Genomic DNA, 20105 nt, shown 5'->3' on the forward strand with positions numbered 1-20105 from the left:
TACTTCCATCCAGATCTCATCCTTTTTAATCACAAAACATATATCATCTTTATATTTGTTAACAATTTCCTATGACAGTCTGACTCTTTTGTTCATTCTGGGCTTTAGTGCTTGAAAATACTCATCAATATTCTTTTGTTTGCTTTCACCCATGTTGTTGAACAAGTCTGATAACTATTTCCCCACCGGTATGTCAAATCCAAGGTTCTTGATAACTTTACCCGGCACCTGTTTGGTTATGTGTAGCATTAAGCATACAAGTAAGTTGCCAAATCTAAATGTTCCTTTCTTATCCTTCTTGATCTTCCCTAAATTTTCAATCAATTCACTCTTTAACCATTCACATACATCAATTTTCACATTCTCATTTACCATATCATGTGCACTTTTTATGCATAAACTGGAGACTGAGTTAAATCTGTTTGCATGTGTTGTTTTGTTATCTAGAATCATGCTAATGAATCTCACATTTATGTCAATTACATCATTTAACCCTAAGGACCTTTTGTTGGATGTTGCACCTGTTAGGTTCATTACTAGGTCATTTGAGACCTTCTTTGTCTTGGCTGGTTTGTTACAGGTGGAAGGTAACCCTGTTACAACTTTCACAGCTTCCTTAGTGATTTTGTGAATTGAGTCCAGCTAGAAAAATTCACCATGTACCCTACTCAATACTATCCTTATCACTTCCTTGGGGAATTCTGGAATGCAGGGAATTTCTTTGAATCCTAGGGTTTCAATAATTTTGTGTTTGGGTTTCACATTATCGGAATCATCACATTGGATGGTTTTGTACATGTTCTTGATTTCTTCATCTCCTAATTCTTCTATATGGCAATGGATGTACATTCTAGGGTCTTCTGCAAAAACAACTCCTTTTAGGATTTGGGAAAATGCACCAACATTATCATCCCTTTTAGCTATCTCAGGAACTAACTAAAATACGGGGCTAGGGCATTTGATTACCTCGACTATAGTAGGGTTTGCTATGAATTTAGGTACAAAAGAGGATGCCATGATTATAAATACCTTTTTCTTCCTTTGGAAAGATTGATTGCTAAATGCTTTGCCTCTTTGGTCGAAATGCCTTAGCTCTAGAAATTTTGCGCTCTTCGAATGTTTGAATGCTCGATGAAGTGAAATGGAGCCAAAAATACCAATTTATAATGTCGAACTGCCAACTACCACATTTAATGCTTGCCAGTTAAGTAATCACTTAACATAACTGCCAGTATAGAAGTAATTTCAACTTCTTACCATCAACTAAGGGAATAATAGCATATGTCTCATTGATTTCCAAACCCTCAAAGAAATTTCTTCAATTTGATGAAGAGACTTCTATCGGTGGAGTACTACTATGTTCTGCCGGTGGATTGTTGCTTGGTTCTACTAGTGGAGGAGTACTCCCAACACCATTTAGATTTGATTTCCCAATCCATTGTTTTGAGAATTCCTGCTTAACTTCTTCAACTTTTTCTTTTCCTTTCAAACTAGGATGTTTGTTGTCTACCGGTGAGGACTTGCTTCTACAAAATTTAGCAATATGCCCAATTTTGTTACATACATAACAAGTCACATTATTTCTCTGAATAGCCTTTCCATAACCTATGCCAGTTTGTGTTCTACTTTGATTAGATAAATGTCCAAATCTTCCACAAACATAACATCTCACATTCATTCTACAATTCTCATAATTATGACCAACTTTGTTGCATTTTGAACATTGACTGGTGGGTGCATTGGTATTCTGATAATTTCTAGATCTACATTCATTTGCTCTATGACCATACTTGTTACAGTTAAAGCATTTGCCATTGAATTTATAGGCAGTAGGTTGTCTTACCGGTTTTCTATGATCTTGTGTGTTTGCAGTACCGGAGCTTTCACCAATTTCAAAGCCAATTCCACAAGTGTCACCTTTAGGTTTTTGATTCTTCAGCAAGTTACCAAGTTCTTCTGAGCTTTTTTTGAATTTCTCTTTATGTTGATTTGCTGTATCTAGTTCTCTTTCTAAGACTTCTTTCTGCCTCATCAGTTCATTTGAGTCATTCTGTGTGTGCATCAGATCTGTCTTCAACAAATCATTTTCATAACTAAGTCTTGTGTTTTCATTTGCAACATCATTCAATCTTCTAGTCAAGTCTTCTTCTTTCTTCTTTCTATCTTCAATTTCTTTACAAAATCTCATAGTCATATCCTGCATCTCATTCTTTGTTGTCATGTTCTCTTGCTTCAGCTTGCTTATCATATCATTAAGAGTTTCTTTTTCATCATTCTCATTTTGCATCTTTTCACAAAGTTCTCTTCTCTTGTTTCTTGAAATAGTAAGATTTTATTGAAGTTCTTGAATGATATCCTAAGCAGACTTTAGATCATCTTCAAGTTTGATATTTTTCTATTTTTCTGCATCATATTCTGAGAGAGCTCCTTCAAGTTGCTTCATCAATTTTTCCATCTCTACTAGTGTCAAGATCTCCCTCAAGATGTTAGTCTTTTGAAAATAGAGGACCAATCTCTGATACCAATTGTTAGGATTCCCACAGATACTGAGAGGGTTGGGTGAATCAGTATCTAACCGGTTATAAGATTTTCTTAATTAAAACATGTAGAGCATATTAATACTGTGCACCGGTAAACAGAAAGTAACGCAAAGAGACAAAAGAAACCACATGAAAAACACACCATAACACAATATTTTAACAAGGAAACCCGGTTTGGGAAAAACCTCGGTGGGATTTGTGACCCACAATATTTGCTTACTGGCCAATAAGAGAATATTACTGCTATAAGAGGAGCCTGCACATGCAAGAAGGCCAAGTGCCTAGAGCTCACTGCTCAAATACAAAATAGGAAGTCTCACTGACTTAAAAAATGGATTATATAAATCCAGTGTCTTGTACTGCTTCAAAATAGCATCTATAATGCCAGATCCAGTACCGATTTCTACACTACTTCTTACATAAACCCTTAACCTATAATTCACATAATAGGTTTGTCTTATTTCACCTAATTACATTCATCTCTCTTTCTCAAAATGTTCTACAATGATCTCTCTTATATAAGAGTCATTTTACAACTTGTCAAGTCGGCTTACAATAATTTTACAATAATAAACAAAATATATTAATAACAAAATTCTTGTCGGCTTCTATGCCGGTATGCTTCCTTTCACTACCAGTGCCAGTGGTCTGAGTGCTAGTGTAGAGTCTGATCTTGCTAGTGCTAGTGGAATGCCTTGCCAGTGTCATAGGATTGTAAGGTTTCCATCAATGACAAAACCTTCAATCACCTACAATGTCTCATTGGAGTGTGCATATGCCAACATACTTTGATTGTCACAATAAACTGTCACGACTTCTTGTTTTATTCCAATATCTAAACATAGTCTCTTAAGCCAAATGGTCTTTTTACAAGCATGAGTAGCTTCCATATACTCTACTTCAGTAGTGGACAGAGCAACTAGAGTCTATCGCTTACTCATCCAACTAATTACTCCACTAAATAAAGTAAACACATAAGCACTAGTGGATATTTTCCTATCAATATCACTTGCCTAGTCTGAATCCACATGACCATGAATATCAATGGAAATCGTGTCTACAACTAAATTACCATGATAACACAAAGAGTACTTTGAGGTACCCTTCAAATATCTGAAGACTCTTTTGACAACATTCCAATGAACTCTCCTAGGATTAGACATATATCTAAACAAAACTCCCACTGCTTAGGAAATGTTTGGTCTAGCACAGACCATAGCATACATCAAACTTCCAATTGCACTTTGATAAGGCACTCTTCTCATGTCTTCCATCTTTGATGGGGATGTAGGACAATCTGTAGTAGATAATTTCATTCCAACTATAAAAGGAACACACAATGGTCTATAATCCTACATGTTGAACCTCTATAACATTAAATTCATATACTTACTCTGGCCTAGCCATATCTTTCTTTTCATTCTATCTCTTTTAATTTCCATCCCAAGAATGTGATTTGCTACACCAAGATCTTTCATTTCAAATTTAGCAGCGAGATGAGACTTTAGTTCTGAAATCTTTGTTGAAATCCAATAACATTGAGAGGGGGGGGGATGAATTAGTGTTTTACTGGAATGATCAATTTTAGTCTTATTAAAACATGCATACACCAACCAGTATACTGGTACATACAAAATTGAAAGAAGTAAAGTAACCAATAAGCCAATCACATAAATGAGAATCATAACACACAAAATTATACATGGAAAACCTCAAAGAGGAAAAACAACAATGGAATTTGTGACCCACAATATCAATCCATTGGCCATATGAAGAGATATTACAAAATATAAGGGGCCTTCACTTGTCGGAAGGCTTACAGCCTGGAGCACGCTGCTCAATCACAAGTGGAGCCCCACTGACTACATATAAATCCAAACTACAATCTAGAGAAGTGTTGAGCTGCTAAGATAGCATCTTCTATGCCAGAATATAGTTCTGGTTTAAGCTTTGTCTGTTCCGGTCTGAAACTTTAAACCCTTTATGGGAATAGCCCTTACATAAATATCCTCACATACATAATCTCTTTGATATATTTTACATTATATCACATTCACATATCCATCACCATGTCTTTCTCCGTATTCATGTCTATATTAAAAATGATTTAATCCAACTGACCTATTTACCCTATACAACTTATCATGCCTTATGTCAGCTTACAGAGGTAATTACAATATCAAATTATAGGTTGGCTAGATAACATAAATGTATAAATATTAAAAAAAATTGTAGATGATGGATCCAAGAGATGTCTGCCTCCAATACCAATAACCATGTTCTAAACCATGTTGTCCTACATTGCCGGTAACCAAAGAAATTCTTCTGTCCTGCCAGTGTCGGTGTAGTGTCTGTGAAGTCCCTGTCGGTATACAACTAAACCAAAACATGAAGCTAGAACAAAATGCCATGTTTCCATCAACTACAACATAGTGAAACCAACCAATTGAGTGTCAATTACCAACAATCTCCCCCTTTGGCATTGATGGCAATAGTCATGTGAAAAATGGTCAAGGTTTCATCTATCGGTTCCATCCTACCTGCTCCCCCTAAGCTGAATATTCATTAATGCAAAATACTCCATACTCCCATATCTCCATATCTCCCCCTAATGCATATAAATCCTTCTATTTTTTTCACATTTATATCACCCCCCCTTTGACATCAATGCCATAAAAATTTCTAAAAAGAATGTCAAAGATAAAAAAAAATCTGTACAATGAATATCCCAAAAGTATCTTATCGGAGCTTAACAAATTTCAAAATTTTCGGATAAGCCTTATCCAATAGCTCAAGATAGGTATCCCAGCTAGTTTTGAAAGTGCTAGAAATGGATACAAGTCCACTTAATATATGTGCAAATGACTCTTTCTCATTTACCTCTGCTGGTGTGGGCTTTCCCCCCATATCCATACATTCTTTCTTATGTACACTGAGTGATTCCAACCGGGGACTCACTAAGCCTCTCAAAATTCTGGCTCTTCTTATAGTTTTGTCTCTTTTCTTCTCAAGAAAAAAAATTTGGGCTTCCAAAATCAAAATTTGACCATTAATGGATGTAGTCAATAAAGTCAATCCATCAAAAGAATTAGCTATATTTGCAATTTTCTCCTGAAATTCTTTTATTTTCTTATCCACATTAACTATAAGTATATCAATGTTACAACATACCCTATAAATATTTGTACATTACTTTAAAGAATTATCTATCAGTTTCAGTTTTCATTAATCTTCTTCTTCTTAGATTCAATCACATGATCAAATGCAACTCTCTTAGCCTAAGTGAACCTCTCCAGTGCTTGTCAATTTGAAATCTGTTGTAAGGATTGAAAATCCTTTGAAATATGCTTAGTAATTGTCTTAAGCTTGCCGGATGGGCTCGCCTCATTGTCAATCTTGCACTCTGGGACTAGTCTGTGTAAATTAGTGATTGACTGGTCAATAATCCCTTTATCTGTAGATCCCTCCTTTATTAGTTTTTGTGCTGCCTTCATCATGAGTTCAGTAGGACTCATCTTGGTTATGTTTTTCTTTCCAACTTGTGAGGTGTCAATTGACAATAATGATGGACCAAATACCAGTTCTTTGCCACTTTCCCCTTTCTTCTCCTTTGATGATTTATCCTTTATAGCTTCCTCACTTGCACTGGTGGCTTCGCCACTTGGTGCAGTCTCTGTAACTTCTGGTTCCTTTGTAGGAACTGTAGCCTCAACCTATACATTTTGTAGCGTCCTAAAATTGTGACACTTGCAATTTCGACTGCATTTCGGTCTTCACGATGGCGACGCAACACGCAACCTGAATGGAGACCTCGAAACCTGATTACGACACCAAAAACTGCATTTTTCAAGTACCCTGGCCTGAACCTCCTTGCACCCTGCTGTCCCGGGAGGTGGGACCAAAGCGCCCAGCAACCTGGTCCCTGGGTCCTATTTTGGGCCCGGTCTCCTAAGGGGTCTCAGGGTCTTTTTGTTTGCAATTTGGAAAATAAACTTTCTTGGTCGGCCTAAGGTCGGGAAAATCAGTCTATCAACCCTAATTGACAAGTATATAAACTACATTTTTCTCTCTCATTTGGAATGAAGAGGATAGGTGTACAAAGCATGGAAACTATACTCAAGCATTCAATCATTCAAGCATTCCTTCAAGCAATTGATCATTTCAAGTCTCCATTCAAGGCTAAGTGTTGCATTCAAGACAAGGATTCAACCATTGAAGAGGAGATCACATACTACTACAACATACAACATACAACATACAACATCTAAACCTTCGCACATAAGGATACAAACATCCTTAGAACAAGGTATTAGTACTTGTTTTATAGTCATTTACATTTACAGCTCTTGCTCATTTCTTGGTTAATTCCAAAACCGGGGTTTGACCTAAAGGCAAACCCCTAATCCCTAACCCCCCAATCATCTTCGCTTTTCTATGTGTAGGTTGCAGGTACGTGGCTGAGATTGAAGATCTGGAATCCTTGTGCAGAGACGAACAGATCCCCCTTCGTTTCGCGGATTTTTCGGAGGACCGTGGCGCCGGGCGCCATCGTCCCGACAACTTTTGTTCAAATTTGCAGGACAGCGCCGTATCGACATTTTACTGCTAATTCCAGGTCCGCAGCTTCATACTGTATTCATATCTCAGTTTATAAGCGAATCTTTGTCACTTTCTATGCATTCCTAGCTTAATTCTCCTATGCACATTCTTTACAAAAGAGGGTAGCCTTGCTGTCTTAACCCTTGAAACTCATTTAGCATCCAATCTTGCATTGCATGGGATTGGATCTTGTGGGTTTCAACCCCTCTTTTGAATGTAAAGTCTCCCCCCTAAGTGAAAACCATCGAATCCTAGCAAACCTCCCTTCTCTCTCCTTGGAGTTGGAAGAGGGGAGAGCAACTAAGGTTCGATCGCGATTTTTTTCCGCTTTACATTTTGGTGAACCCGATGTGAACATCCTTTCTAATTTTTAATGCTTAGATCTGAAAAAATTGATTACATTTCCATGTTTGATCTTTTGCAAAATTTTAGAGGTGATTGCATAAAAACCCTAAAATTTCTTTTTAGTAATTAAGCTTGTGAAATGTTTAATTGTTAATGTTTGTTTCAGATCTATCCTTCTATTACAAATTATCAATTCATATCTATGTTTTAATTTTGAAAATTAAGTGGTTAAGTGTCAAAACCCTAATTTTTGAAACCCTCTTGATTCAACCTTTGTCCGACAATTTCACTGATCAAAACATCTCCAAATCAGCTGTAACTTTGGATTCCGCAATAAAATCACAATATCTTTCATCCCTGAAAATTTGGAAAAAAGTTGCAAGGACCGTGGCGCCGAGCGCCATCGTCCCCGACATTTTTTCCGAAATTTCGGGAGCGAGATCTTACTGTATTTTCCTGCTAAAATCTAGAATTTTGGCTGATTTTATCAATTTTAACACCTTCAAAATTACAGTCAAAGTTGGTCTTGTGATTGCTTGGATTAAGGCTTTTAAACATTCAAAAATCATTGAAACTGAAATTTTGTGTCAAAATTGTGTTCTTACTGTCCTAAATCTGAAAAGTGCATTAACATTCATTAAAAATTTCAGTGCTTTATTCAAATTCTTGCATTTTGTGACTTTTGAAATTAAGTGCTTAATTACAACAACTTTGATTTCCGCTTTCAAAATTGAATTTTGCGTGAAATTGAGTCAATTTTTGAATTTCAAAGCTTGCATTGCTTTTGACATTCCCTCTAAAATCATAAAATTCAAAATTTCAGTTTCTCTCTTTTTTTTTCAAAATTCAAATTTTGCATTTTTCGACAATTTGGGTAGGGTTCAATTTTGAGATTGCAACTTTAATTTGGCCTATCTACAGATCGTAAAATCACTCAATTTTTTCAGATTGGCTTTAAATCATCATACCTTTCATCCCTGCAAATTTTGAAAAAAGTTGCAAGGACCGTGTTGCACTCCGAGCGCCACGGTCCCGGACATTTTTTTCGAAATTTCGGGAGACTATCGTGATTGCATTTAACAGCTTAAATCCAGAAGATTGGCTGATTTTACTAAAAATTGCTACCTCTAAAATCAAAATTTTCTCTCCTTCTCTAGTGCATGAGTTTTCCAACAATAAGCCCTACTTACACTATTCCCGTTAGACGAAGCCGTAGAATTAAGTCTTTCCGAGGTTTAACTACTGAGGAGATGGAACCTAATTTGAATAGCCTTTTTAACGAGGACATGGGTAATTCCTCTAATCCTCCTAATGATGAAGAAGCTCTCCATGAGGTTTCTGAAGAACAACTTTCGAAATTGGATAACCAATTTGACGATTTTCGACAATGGATGTCTCAAGAATACCCTGATAGTCAAGCTCTTCCTTTAATTGAGGGTCTAAAACGTATGCTTCAAAGTGATAAGAATGGAATTGATATTTTGCGTGGTCTTTCACACATTCTGAATTCGAACGTGATGCCTACGAAGAGTTGTGCTAAAACTTTAGGTTATACACAACCTCCTACACAAGTCAATCATTCTATTCCTTTGACGACTTCTATTGCTAGCATACCTACCTTTACATCAAATATAATGGCTACTTCTATACAAGATATTCCTCCTATGATCACCAGTCATGGGGGCAATCCTCCCTCTTCTTCAATTAACCCTCTTCCTTCATTCAATCCGACTTCTTCATTCATTCCTTCAATGAGTGTTCCTATTACATCTCCACAAATGAACATGATGCAAGGGGGCAATTCATTCAATCATTCCATTCCTCCTTGTAGTGTTCCTCCTGTCCAATCATCTCCTATGACTAACTATCATAGTGTCCCACCACCTTACTCTTTACCTTCTTTCAATAACATAACACCTCCATCACAATCTAACACGTCCAATATGAACTCTTCGACTGAAGCAACCATTAACAATCTTGCACAAACTGTCTCTTCTTTACAGCAACAAATTGCCTCTATGAATCAATCTAAGTTTAGTGTCCCCACATTTGATGTTGCGAGCCCACTTTCTCTTGATATTGTTCGAGCTATTCCCCCTAAACATGTTGAAATTCCGCATTTGGGGCTTTATAATGGTAAAGGTGATCCTCTAACACATGTTAAGACTTTTCAAACAATTTGTACTGATTTTGCTTATGACCAAAGGTTGCTTGCAAAACTATTCACTAGAACATTAAGAGACAAAGCCCTACAATGGTATTGCTCGTTGCCTTCCTATTCTATTACTTCTTTCGAACAACTTGCAAATGCTTTCATTCAACAATTTCAAAACAATATAAGTCCTAAAGTTACTTTGATTGATTTAATGCATTGTAAACAAGGTGTTAAAGAGAAAGTGACTGATTTCATTGGTAGATATAAGCATTTGTATGCTCAAATTTCTTTCCTAGTGCCTGACAATGATATTCAAAGAATCTTTATTTCTAATTTACAAAAAGATATTCAAGACAAACTTCTATTTTCTGAGTTTACTTCTTTCCAACAGTTGTGTGCAACTCTTCACAATTATCAACTGACTGTGAGTCAAATGGAACAATCACATCCTATGGCTCTGAGTGATAAGGGTGATAGCAGTCAACAACCATTTGGGAAGTTTAAACCGAACAGAGACTCCATCAAATTCAATGAAAACATCATCAACAACAATGTGAATGCAGCATCAGGTGTGCCTCCTATTTCTAAATTTTTCAAGAAAGAAAGAAAGTATACTCCTTTGAATGAATCATTGCATAGTATTATGAATAAATTATTGGAACAAAATGTGCTTACTCTTCCTCCTATAAGACAAATTGATCCTGCAAAGATTACTTCACCTTATTTTGATAACAAAGCCTTTTGTCAATTTCATCGTCAACCTGGGCATGATACTGAAAAATGTTTTTCTTTAAAGGGTAAAATTCAAGATTTGATTGATAATAATACTATCTCTGTTTCTGGAGTGAATGATAAAGGCAATACATCTGTAGCTCCTCCTAATCAAAATCTTCAGATTTTCACTGATCCATTACCTTCTCATACCTCTAATGCGATTGAGACTAATGATTCCTCTCTTTCATCTGATGGTCTTGTGTCTATGACTCCAAATGTGATTAACTTTGTAGAGCAGCAAGAAAACCCTAAAGAACCTTCCATCACATTTGATTCCAGTGAAACCATTAGGGCACCTGATGGTCCTTTATACATAGTTGCAAAAGTCAACAATACACCTTGCCGTGGAGTGCTTATTGATCCTTCGTGCATGGTTAATGTTATTACTGAAGAATTTCTTTTTACTTTGCAATTGAATCAAGTGATTTATGACAAAACAGATGTGATTGTGAAACTATTTGATGCATTTTCTTCTCCTGCAATTGGTTCTATTACATTGCCTATTGAGGTCTATAACAAATCCCTTGATGTGAACTTTGCTATAATTCCATCTTCTGAACAATTTCGTGTGAAGCTTGGCTATCCTTGGCTATCTTCCATGAAAGCTATTGCTTCTCCTATTCATAAGTGTTTGAAATTTCCCCATAATGGTGAAGTTGTTACTGTCAATCATAGTCTCTTTAAACCAGCTGAAAGAACCTCTAGTGTTCCTCTTGATTACTTTTGGCCTAAACAATTCCAATCCCTTCCTCTGCGAAGTGATCATCTTTTCAAATCTTATCAAAAGTGGAAAACAGATATGATCCTATCTTTAAGTGAACCTAGAACACCTAAACTTGACATTCCTATCATTCTTGAGAAGGAAGTTCTTCCTTTGAAAGATAAAACTAATGTCTTTCCTCAAGAAGATTCCCAACCCATCCCTATGGATGTGACTATGTCTATATCTAATAAACTTCCTACAAGTAGACCTATACCTCCTCGTCATGATGGACTTCATCTCGTTCCTAAACCAAAAATTCCTCCTTTATATGGAGCAGTTCCTCCTCCTTCCTTTTATAGAGAGAAGAGACCTTCTTCTTCTCCTATTATTCAGCCTAAGAGACCACAACCTAAACACCCAAGTGATAGGGATGAGAATATTCCTCCTCCTCAATCTTCTTCACTTCCTACTAAGACTACACGAAATCGTTCTGCACGTGAACGTCGATGAAAGCGTCGTCTTAGGGCTCAAGCAGCTGCTTCTCAAACTTTGAAATCTCCAGAAACACCTTCAACGAGCATTATTCCATTTTCTCCTCAGCCGGACATTGAGCCTAAATCTCCTAAACACAAGATGCATGATAGTCTTGATCCTGTGCGAGTTAAAGATCCTATTTTTATAAATCTTGATGATGATATAGATGAAAATGTTATTCATGATGAACATGTTACTCCTCTTGCTTCTGATAGTGAATATGAACTTGTTGATATTGATAACCATCTATCTAACGAATTTTCTAAAGCACTTATCCTAGCTCCTAGACAAGAACACCGTGGCTTGGGATATGAACATAGCCCTTGTTTGGATCTTGCGATAGCTCCATCTGTTGTGTTGAATGTTCCTCCTCTAGCATGTTCCTTGCCTTCCTGAAACATTGATCAGCAAGATCGGGGGGTAGATGACGTGCTAGACTAGTTACATTAGCATAGCAGATTCTCTCCTCCTCTCTTGTGTTACTTCTTCTATATGTTATTCTCATTCTTCTATTTGTTGTCCTTAGTGTTGTCTACTTGAGGACGATGCAAAGCATTGAGATCTCTCGATCTCTCTCATGTTGACTCTAAAGACACATGTGTTCCCTTCTTCTAGGTGACCTTCCTTGATTGGGGAATGAAGAACAATTATGCATACATACATATGATATATATACATGACTTATCATACAGCATACTGACCCCAAGGAAAGCGAAGTCACCTCGTGCTTTGTGTTTTGTGTCTATTATCCTTGGGCTTATCTCACACTCGGGGGCTAAATCCTTGCGATAACGTGCTCCTTTCCTTTCTCATTCTTATGTGTATCACTACGTTAAAACAATCACCCCCGGTGAGGCATGTGCGATCACTTTAACGTAGGGGGGCATACATCCCGTTCATATCTTTTCAAGATACTTGAGAATTTCTTGGCAAATTTAGCTTTGCCTTGAAAATTCTTGATATCTTTCTTGCATGACTCATAGTGAGGGAACCTTACTACTGACAGTCATGGTTCTCCCTCGTGATCTTCCCTTTTACTTTTTCAATCGAAGTCGTAAGATCCTTAGTCCACTAGGGGCTTGGTGTGTCTTGCCTCCTTGACGTGGTGAAAGTTTTTCAATGTTGTTTCCTTGTACTTTACCGAAAGTATGAGCATACATACTCCTGCTAAAGTGGGGGCTAAATGTAGCGTCCTAAAATTGCAACACTTGCAATTTCGAATGCATTTCGGTCTTCACGATGGCGACGCAACACGCAACCTGAATGGAGACCTCGAAACCTGATTACGACACCAAAAACTGCATTTTTCAAGTACCCTAGCCTGAACCTCCTTGCACTCTGCTGTCCCGGGAGGTGGGACCAAAGCGCCCAGCGCCCTGGTCCCTCAGGACCAGGGCGCCCAGCGCCCTGGTCCCTGGGTCCTATTTTGGGCCCGGTCTCCTAAGGGGTCTCAGGTCTTTTTGTTTGCAATTTGGAAAATAAACTTTCCTGGTCGGCCTAAGGTCGGGAAAATCAGTCTATCAGCCCTAATTGACAAGTATATAAACTACATTTTTCTCTCTCATTTGGCATGAAGAGGATAGGTGTACAAAGCGTGGAAACTATACTCAAGCATTCAAGCATTCAAGCATTCCTTCAAGCAATTGATCATTTCAAGTCTCCATTCAAGCCTAAGTGTTGCATTCAAGACAAGGATTCAACCATTGAAGAGGAGATCACATACTACTACAACATACAACATACAACATCTAAACCTCCGCACATAAGGATACAAACATCCTTAGAACAAGGTATTAGTACTTGTTTTACAGTCATTTACATTTACAGCTCTTGCTCATTTCTTGGTTAATTCCAAAACTGGGGTTTGACCTAAAGGCAAACCCCTAATCCCTAACCCCCCAATCATCTTCGCTTTTCTATGTGTAGGTTGCAGGTACGCGGCTGAGATTGAAGATCTGGAATCCTTGTGTAGAGACGAACAGATCCCCCTTCGTTTCGCGGATTTTTCGGAGGACCGTGGCACCGGGCGCCATCGTCCTGACAACTTTTGCTCAAATTTGCAGGACAGCGCCGTATCGACATTTTACTGCTAATTCCAGGTCCGCAGCTTCATACTGTATTCCTATCTCAGTTTATAAGCGAATCTTTGTCACTTTCTATGCATTCCTAGCTTAATTCTCCTATGCACATTCTTTACAAAAGAGGGTAGCCTTGCTGTCTTAACCCTTGAAACTCATTTAGCATCCAATCTTGATTTTTGTGGGATTGGATCTTGTGGGTTTCAACCCCTCTTTTGAATGTAAAGTCTCCCCCCTAAGTGAAAACCATCAAATCCTAGCGAACCTCCCTTCTCTCTCCTTGGAGTTGGAAGAGGGGAGAGCAACTAGGGTTCGATCGCGATTTTTTTCCGCTTTACACATTTATATCCGGGGGACTGTTATTCTCAACATTAGTAACCTATACATCATCAATCTTTTCACACTCTGTGTTAACCGGTATCTCAATATTTGTCTGTATATTTGTACCTACTAGGGGCTTAATTTCCACTATCTTAATATTTTTCAAAACTGAGGGTGAGGTACCCATAATGACGTTTCCTTTTCCTTCAACTAGGGTGTCTATAGTGTCTGTCTTTGATTCTAGTGAAGCAAAGAATCCTCTATTCTCTTCAAAGAACTTAACCCAAGCCTTTTGAGTCTCTTTTATTATCTCATTTACCCTTCCTAGCATCAGAATGGATATTCTATGTTTTCTATTAAAGACTTTTCTATCTTCCACCACAAGTGTTCTTTCCATTTCCTCTAGAGCAATAGTAACACAAACAAAGAATAACTCTTGAATTTTAATATGCTTGTCTTCTTGCATTGTTGATAGTCTTCTAGCATCTAACATATTATATAACTTTGTCAGTATTTGGTTTTTGATTTCTATTAAGGCTTTCTTATAAATATCTAAATATAATAAGACTGCTTCCTCTACCTCTCTTTGTTCATCATCCTTTAAGTTTTCTTAATAAAACTATACATTCTTTAACATGCCATCCTTAGTGATCTCATCTACTAACTCTGTACAAGTTTTAGGTGGAATGATAGTCACATTACCAAATTGAATTGCCAAATCAATGTCACTCTTCTCCTTCCTCTTTGCAGTTTCGGATGCAGCTGAAGGTATTGCCTTTGGTGCTTGCTTTTGTGTCAGTATTTTGAATGTAACCTTCCTAACCAGTTTATTTTTAGCTTCTACCTTAGTTTCCTCTATTCTCTTCCTTACAAACCTCTTGAATTTCAAGTATGTGTCATCCTCAGATTCAGACTCTGCAGTAGCAGGCTCAATGTGTACTTCTCACTAGTACATTCGGGGCTAATTTCTGACCGCTGATCGTCAGAACTGTGACTACTTTTCATTGGACTGTCAACAAATGAAGTCGTCGAAAACTCATTGTTGAACTTTTTGATGATGCCATTGAACGTCGAAATTATGACAACACTGTGAACTTTGTCGACGGCGGCCATGATCGCTCTTCCAGTCAAAAATGTCGTCTGACATACAACATTCTCATTGGATGTTTGTTTAGTTGGCATTGGAATTTTGACGACCACCAGAAACTTTGCACCAATAAGAATATTGTTGGTCTGACGGTTTGGTCATTGGTCACCAGTAATATGCATCGACGACCATCCGACAAGGAAGTGTCATCAGACATATAGCATCCTTGTCAGATGTTTGTTTATGTGGCATTGAAATTGTGATGGTAGCTAGAAACTTTGCACCGACAAGAATGTTGTTGGTTCGATGGTCTCATTGTCGGTGCAAAGTTTAGTTTCCATCATAATTTTGATGACTATTTATTTTAAAAAAAAAAATTATTATTATTATCTAGACGTAAAGCACACCTCATTGATATGTACAACGAATGGTATTCTATCCCCATCAACTACCAATAGGGGGCATAGGTTTCAAACTAATATGAGGCACACTGGTTTCAAGCTAATATGAGGCACACCATGGTTGAGATGGTCCAACTCCTAAGCAGAATATATGAATCACTGAGTATTGGTAAACCTATTAAAAATGGTGTTGATAGGGAGTTACCTAACCCAAATACAAAAGCCTTTAAAGCTAATTTTCTGGAAAAGGAAGGGACAACATCAATGGAAGAAGAGCAACCCAATCAGGGAGATGAAATGACTTTATCTACTTTATCTAAGTTAGTTGTTCTTGTTCTTCTTTGTTCTTTTCATAACTTAGTTTTATGAGTCACATTTGGTTTGCAATGACTTTATCTACTAGAAACCTACTTTGGATATTTTTCTTAAGCTTGTAGCCTTTGACTCCCTTGCATGCTTTCAACATTGCCCCCCATTAGGTTTCCATTTTAGGTTATCAACCTAATGGGAATGGTACAACTCTATCTTAGTAAAAAAATACATTTACCTTCAACATATTCTCCCCAAGTTTGGTATCTAGCTCGAATGACCATTTATCATATTCTATAAAAACTCTAGTACCATAAAAATTTCATAGCACCAGTCACATAGAGGTTCACATTTACTAGAATCAAGAGTTTATTCATAGACCAATTGTTCATATCCAACACCTCCTAAATTCCAAATAGATGTCAACACCTTCACAAAACACTTTACAATAAGTTTAAGGTATACTTAGCCCTTCATTTCTCTCTACTTGGGTGGTTATTTTTCCATTATTTATGGGTTGGGTTTTATCTCTCTTTTTGAAGGGGTTTCTTCTCTTGAAGCATTTATATGATAATCTCACTCTCTTTTTCTCACATTGTATTTGTGGTGAAGGATTGAGGGTCTGATATCTCCATGTATCAGACATTTAAGGACAACAAGATTGAATATACACCATGTTCAATGAATAGAGATTAATTCACCTTGTGTTTGGTGATAGAGAGATGTGTGGGGGCCCTATGCATCCAATCAACAAGGTTGGAGATCATGTTGTAAAGGAAGAACACAAGCACTATTGATTGTCCTAGAAGGAAAGACTATGACAAATTGAAATTACTAGTGTCATTGCTGCAAAACAAAGTGTTGTTGGAGGGTTTGGGAGGTTGGAAGTCCAAGAGATTGGTCCTAGTTTTTGTGTAGGTTCTACAAGTCAGTTTCAAGGGGTTTTTTCTAAAGGCATATATATGTTGATTTGGCCTTTGGCCATCAATGTTGATAGTCCTAATTGCAATGGACTAGTAACCATCAATGATAGTATGTGTGGCATTGTTGAGATCCACTAATTTTCACTTGTTATGATGTCACAAGTCCAAGACTAATTTACCATGATGTTTATATTGCCTTGTAATGTTGGATCAAGCCTTGAAAGGGTGCTCAAAGTCTATTGGCCAATAGGTGTGTCCAAGGGTACCCATAAAGGATGGGATATGAAACCATTGTCATTGTGAATTGAAACACTTGTGAATTTTTAATTTGTGAATTCTTATGTTATGGATTTGTTGATTATTGTTACACGGAGTAGTTTACACAATTGAGGAAGGATATGCATCAACTCCTTTAATGAAAGCATCCATTAAAACTCATAGATGTTGTCACCTCATAAAATGTTACAATTGCAAGATAAGCATAGTATGGGTTTGTTAAAAATGCTTTAGAATCTTTCAAGAAAATGTGATTGGTATGGTGAAACCCTTGTGAGAAAAAAACCACACCAAAGAGAACAATGCTTGAGGTATTCCTTCAAATGGGTTACAAGAATACTTCTCTCTAAATTCCTCTAGCACTTTATTACTGCTACAACCTACAAAACAACTTGTCTAACCTCCTAGATCAAGCTCCAATTCACAAAATAAGTAAAGGTGAAAACATGGGATGGTTTTGCAAAACATTTTACAAGCCCAATTTCACATCTCACCAATGCAAAAGGTATGCATTTTGATTTCATGGTATGGAATGGTTTCTCAACTTGTCTATTATGTTTGTCACTTGAGGATAGGCCAATGGGGAGATTGTTAAATTTATTTGTTGAAGGGTTTGGGGGAACACTATGAATCACTGAACACTTTCTTATCAATAATGAGATTTGTGGTATTTTTTTCTTTATTGAGGTAGAAATATTTATAGCTTCTCTCATTAAAACTTCCAAAACATATTTTTTTTGGCTAATTCACATGGTTTGATGGTGCGGGAGCACCCTAGGGACCTAGGTTTGGCCAAAATGGTCAAATTTTGAAATTTTAGTTTTTTTTGGTGTTATTTGTAAATAAGGCCATTTGAGGCCATTATGAGTATTTGGACCTACTTGGGAAAGTTTGAGGTCCATTGGGCAAAAATTGTAAAAAGTTGTCATTATTGTCATGACAATTTTTTAAAATTTGGTTGGGAGGTTGGTTTTTGGTGGTTTGAGATTGTAATCCACTTGGATGGGAATAAATAGGCCTTTTTCAAACCACCCAAGTTTGTCTTGTTTAATTTTGAAAGTTTTACTAAAAGAAGTTGGAGATTTTTGTTCATACAAAAATGTTTCAGTTTGATTCTCATTATTTTTAATTGTGAAATTCATCATATTTTCATTATAAGTTGATTGGATATGGTAGAGAAGTGAATTACCTTCATTTCATCTTTTGTATCATTGAGATCCATTTAAATTTGAAGAAGATATCACTATTTTTCCAAAAACTATCAAAACACTCATTAGGGTTTCCAATGAGTGGGAAAAAAATGTATTTTTGGCCTTTTCATAGTTAAAAACTCACACCACTGGTTGGAAAAGCTCTTGTAAATATGTATTTTCATTTATCTTTCTTGCAGGTCTCCAAAACCTCTCAGACACATGCTAGATTTGATTGATTGGTCTGATATTCTTCATGTATCGGACCTCTGGGATAGCAGCATAGAGAAAGTGGAATATAAGATAGGTGAGAGTGAAGTGCCTTGGATGGAATATTGGCAGAGATGTGTGGAACCCCTGCACACCCCATAGAAGCATTTAGAAGCCAGAAAAAAGTGCCATAGAAAAAATATTAATGACTGTCCTAAGATACCAATTGTGACAATCATAATTTTACCAGTGATACTACCTACTCAAATAGGCTGTGTTTGGAAACCCCAGGTGTGGATATGTAATGGTAATGAAATCTCCTAAGAGTAGTGCTTACACTAGTATGCACAAACCTTGGTGTCACAATGGTTTTGGTGTGGCCTTGGGCCAATGGTGGTTGACTATTACAATTAGGACAATGATCTCAAACACAATTTATGGTGTTTATAACTCTAATGTCCCAATCTACTTGTATATATTTTCACAAAACAATGAGCAACCCAACCATAGATATTAATAAGATTTCCCCATAAAATGCATACAAAATGTATCATCATTGATAGGATAAGTGACTTGCATTTAGTAAGAGACCTCAATGAGTGGAGTTTGATGCTGAAAAGAGTACTTGCAATAAAGATATTGAAATCAACGAGACATTATGCATTCAAAAATCCATAAGGAATATCTAATATTTATGAATGAAATTGCAAATCAATCTAAGTTACATGTTTGATGTCTTACTTATATCATGGCAACATAAAATGTATATATGCATTCAATATACCTCTTTGCTTGTTTATTTGAGAATGTTGCTAGGAATTAATAGGTGAATGATACATTGATCTACACATGAATCACATGTACTTTCATGATACTTTCATCCCTTGGTCAAGGCCGCATACCCCCTAATACTTGAAGATTGCTTCCACCCTCTTGATTACTTGAATTCCATGCTCAAATCACACTAAATCACAATAGTTAGTACAAAATAGTGACCATAGCCAAGGAAGCCCAAATTTACTCATACTCAACATAATAAGAAATAACTAAATCATCTAGACCATTATTCATAACATAACCTCTTTTCACATCATGGAAGGCCAAAATTATAAGGATCATGCTTCTTCGAAGGAGCCATTGTTCAAAGCCACCAAACTATCAACAAGAGTAGAAGCTATTAGGCTCATATAATTTTAGGACAAAGAAAGAGTCACCTTAAAAAACCAACACGAATTGTAAGAGATCAAAAGCTTTCCTAGAACAAAAGTACAATACATCCATCCTCTCAAAAAAACCACCATCCATCCTCTCTTTTATACATGACAATACATTTCATTTCATTGACCAAAGGTGGACAAAAATATTTCACCAAAAAAATATCTTAACCGATTCTCGTTGAATTAGAAGCGAGGAAAAAAAATGAAAAATTGTTGAAATATAATCTTCACAATTCTGTCATCATGAGTGCAAACAATCCAGAGAGGAGGACAAAGTTGAATAGTGTGATGAGGATCAGAGCCATCCAAACTAGGAGGCATAATATGATACTCTTTTTGAACCAATGCTAAGGGCTACTATGATTTGAAGCTTCTCTTAAATCCTCACATTTTGTTGTCACATAATGAGGTAGAAGAGCCAGATTCAAAGTTTTAGAATGAGG

The sequence above is a fragment of the Cryptomeria japonica genome, chromosome 2 (genome assembly GCF_030272615.1).
Source record: "Cryptomeria japonica chromosome 2, Sugi_1.0, whole genome shotgun sequence".
Lineage (NCBI taxonomy): Eukaryota > Viridiplantae > Streptophyta > Pinopsida > Cupressales > Cupressaceae > Cryptomeria > Cryptomeria japonica.